General features: G+C 40.4%; 1 long non-coding RNA gene across 1 annotated transcript; it reads left to right on the plus strand.

The window, feature by feature from the left end:
• Positions 1–1,792: 1,792 nt before the first annotated feature.
• On the plus strand, positions 1,793–3,959 carry LOC131573874 (uncharacterized). Its single transcript, XR_009276278.1, has 2 exons — positions 1,793–2,009; positions 3,263–3,959. It is a non-coding gene; the product is annotated as an uncharacterized LOC131573874 (long non-coding RNA).
• The last annotated feature ends 363 nt before the right edge of the window (positions 3,960–4,322 follow it).

Raw genomic sequence — 4,322 nt, forward strand, 5'->3', positions numbered from 1 at the left:
GTCCTGTGCAAATAGCACACTCCACCCCCCGCCAGTGCTGCTTTTGCTGGTATTAAGACATGCCAAATTCTGAAAAGATCCAAAATGATCTCCTCTGGTCTGTGGCTACACTGGTAACGACAGGGTGAGGATTTCAGCAGCAGGATGACTGTACCAATGGTAGCTCTGGTAGGAATATAAATAGAATAGCTTGGAGGCAGTTCTTTTTGCAATTGTGCTTAGCCCTGTTCTAAGTAATGCTGGCTAGTGACGTCAATGAAATATACTGTCTGTATTCACCCTATAGCTCCTACTAGTACAGTGGTGGAGCTCCCACATAGGAGTCTGGTGGTCTTGTGCTGGCAGGATGCTGTGTCTGTACTGCACAGTCCTTCATCATTCCCAAGGGGTAATATGTGTGCATCAGCTCCAACCATTTCTTCCGCCAGTGGCTTCTCCTTTCGTGTTTACATTGCACACAGAGTGATTCAGCTAAAATGGTCTTTGAACCCCGTAGTACATATCCCGAATTTCATGCACATCATAAAAAGAGCGGGCAGCTGGGAAGCTGAAGGAATATGGGCTTTTGTAGGTGCGAGCAGAGAGATACTGGAATGCTGAGGCAGCTGGATCAGGTTTCATGGCTTCCTGAGTTTTTATGGCTTTCAGTGACTACAGTTTCCAAGTGTGACTGCATATTCTAAAAAGCTCTGGGGCCCTGTTGTGAGCTCCTCTTAAAAGAGTTTTTTTGTGAATGGGTATATGTATGGATCTACATATACACACCCACTTGCCCAAATGACTAATAGCAGGTGTTGGAGGGAGAACACAGCCTCTAGCTTCCATAAACCAAAGCACAAAGAACCTTGCTCCAAGGCAGCTGAAGCAGAGAGATCAAGAGAAACATTTTAAAAGTGATGAAGTACCTTTTGTGAAAGGTCTTGGAAACACCTGCACTAGAGATTTTTAAAAGATGGACTTACAAGACAAGGTAGAAGACATTTTCGTGTCAGGTCGCTTTATGATTGTACAAGGGTGACAACAAACAAAGGGTGCTGCTTTGAAAGCTACCAAGATTGTACTGCTTTAGATACCCTTAAGGAAATAAAAATCCAACAGCAAACACAATGTCTTTTCATAGGATGGAGAAAGGGATAGGCAGAAACAATTGTTGATAAGGTCCTTCATTCTTTGTTTTGAATAAAGTCCCACCAAGTCTGCAAAGGTTGTCTAGGAAGTGGAAAAAAAAAGGATCACAGGGAATAAGTTACTCATGATGCAGAATAGCTATCACCTTGATGTGAAATGAAGGTGGAGAAGGGAGTCAAACACAAGTGGAAAGAAAGTGCCTGTCTATTACATATCCAATCTAAAGGCTGTACCTAATTTTAAAGTATCTCTTAATTAGTAGAATTGAAGTGTTAGAAAGTCACTCAGTTTTCTTGTGGGTTTACCATGAAGGCAAGTCAGCACCAGGGAAAGGTTAAGAAAATACCCTTGGGTATGTTAGAGTGGTCCAACCTAATTCAACAAACTTCTCCTCCTTTCTGTTGCATCCACCTAAAGCCGTGGATTTTAGCACTGTCTGTATCATGGGGAAATAAAAATAATCTTATTTTCCATATGTAAACCAGAAGTTGGTTAGTCCCAGGTCATAGCTTGGGTGGTTCATAATGAGCGGAGGCTTGGTTTTGTATTGTAAGGAAAATATTCCCACCTCAAAAATAAGTCAAGTCTTTGCTCTTGATGTGTGCTCCAGGGCAGCCCTTGGCGCCCCAGCCTTGCAGCGGGGTGTTGTGCTGAGCTGGCCGGCAGACACTAGGTGGAAGCCTTGGGCTGCAGTTCCACTGCAGCTGCTGACGGCAGGAAGAAGAGGACTTGTGTTTTCAGAAAGGAGAGCTTTTTCTCTTCTTCTTGCCTTCACGTACTAGAAAGGGAAGTCCAAGCTCTTCTGATGCGCCATGGGGTGAGCACAGGAATGGAGGAGAAGTGTCAAGGCCCATCCTGGGTCCTCCCTGCAACGGGATCATGTGAGCAGGGCGGTGGTGGGAGCCTTGAAATCCTCTGTGTTCTTGGGTGTGGTTGGGTGGCAAGATTGATTTCATTTATCCTGGTTTATTTTATCCTCATTTATATATTCTGATGGGGATAATTTTGAGATCCCTGTGAGTGCATAGAAAAGAATTAATATTGGGATGAAAGGGAGTACTGATTAGCTGCTTTATCTTGCAACAAATGCTGGTAGAACCAGCTACGATAAAGTGCATGCTGAATTTATGATGATTGCTTTCAACAAGGCCTCCAATCTGAAAACTATTCCAAATAGGGAGATTTAGAGTTAGTACAAAGAATGAATCACAGGTTAAGTGAGAGCCAGATGAAACTTGAAATGTTCATTTGAGAGAAATGTCAAAGTTCATGATTTCAAGGCGTCTTGTTACTTTTGGTGATAAAAATACTGTTTTCAGTGAATTCCTAGAAACTAAAAATTATGAACATTTAAATTAGATACTTTTAGAAAAATAACTGGTATTTTACTTTGAAAATAAGTAAAGTTTTGGTATTGTTTCACATATCAGTTGAAATGCAGAGTTAGGTTATACCAAATCAAGTCTCATATGAGGCCACATTATGCAATCCTACCAGTAACATAGCACACCATGAATATAATAATTAAATATTGTTATATAATTTAGTACAGGTGATGTTTTATATTCAAAACGAGTGTTTTTTCTACGAAGTAATGAGTTTTCTATCAAAAGCAAGAGCAGCTTTATTAGTCTGTGCTGAATGAAACGATTTAAATTTTTGCACTCTGAAATAGAAATGTTCTGGGTACTAGTTAGGGACCAATTGTTTTTAATATCCTGGAAGCCTGATTCTAGGATAATGGCAGGATATTGAACCCATCAATTTCTCTCATTATTAACTGAAGAATGTAAAACAATACAAGCAGAAAAATAGTTAAAAAAATAAAAGGTTGCTTTCAAAAATACTATTTTATTTTGAAAGAAAATCTGTCATTTTTTCCTTAAGGCAAACTTTTCAATATTGATATTTTTGTTTCAGCCTCCTTTCACATAGGGATTTTTCATTTGTTCTTAGAATTTTCTGAAAAATGTTGATTTTATCAAAATGGTATTTTCTGGTTGAAGACTGTTTCAATTAAAATTTTCTCGCTAGTGTGAGCTGTTATGACACACTCCTCCTCCACCCTCTGAGCTGTGGTAAAAGGGTGAGGGAAGTTTTTGATTTATCTTTCCTTATTTTGTTTTTTTTTTAGTGCAATGACTTCGAGAGCTTCATGGCTGTTCTGCAGACAGATGCACAATTGTGAAACATCAATATGGACTGCAAATCTCTACTGTCAGTCAGCTCCTCTTCCCCTCTGCATAACGTAATCCCTATCTCCACAATGCCTGCACAGATACACATTTGCAAAGATGTTTTTCTGGAGATAGCGTGCATAGCATGCACTCCCTTACTTGTTCTCATCTCTAGCAACATTATACGGAGTTTCAGTTCACAGTTCCCTGTGTTCCCCCTCCTACCACTGAAATGCAGCCAACTCTGAGCTGCGGCTATTAAACATCACACAAGCAACACCACAAAACAGATTGTGGAAAGCACAGGAATTCAAAGAAAAGCAACAAATCGAGTGAGGTCTGGGAAGCGATAATAAAGAATCATAAGGGAATGAATTACTCATGATGCAGAATAGCCATCACCTCGATGTTCAGGTTTTACCAGGATGCAAGGGCAAGTTTTTGAGGGTGGCACAAAGAGATGTCACTAGGAGCAGTCAGTTTTCAGCCAGGAAGATAAGCAGGTCAGCTTCCTTAACCACTGAGTTTTGTCAGTCTGTTTCAGAGTCCAAATGAAAGGGCTGACGGCATCATTGCTTGGGGGTTTTAAAACTAGAAAATTTCAAGACAGGTCAAGGCACTTTCAGGACAGCTGAATAAAACAAGATGGAGCAAGTAACATATCTATTCCCACTTTGTATGAGTCTGAGAAAACAGTTGGGAGAAAGATGGAAAGGTCTGAAGGAACCACAGTACAAAGTTAGAAAACAGTGTGAATTGGTGTGATAATAGCTGTGACATGGCCGGGGAAAAGCTTCCAAAGACAGTGCTCTTCTTTGACAAGAAGATCATCTTCATGATGACCTTAAGGTGAGAAAGGAGGAAAAAGGGGAAGATTGGCAATGAATCAGAGGAAAGATAAATGTGTCTGAAGGTATGTAGCCCTTTATGTGTGTGTGTATCACAAAAGAAATCTCATTCAGGTCAGAAAAAGCATTTTAAGTGTCTGCATCTCAGTTTGCTTACACTAGTGGGTAG

The sequence above is a fragment of the Poecile atricapillus genome, chromosome Z (assembly GCF_030490865.1).
Source record: "Poecile atricapillus isolate bPoeAtr1 chromosome Z, bPoeAtr1.hap1, whole genome shotgun sequence".
NCBI classification, from domain to species: Eukaryota; Metazoa; Chordata; class Aves; order Passeriformes; family Paridae; genus Poecile; species Poecile atricapillus.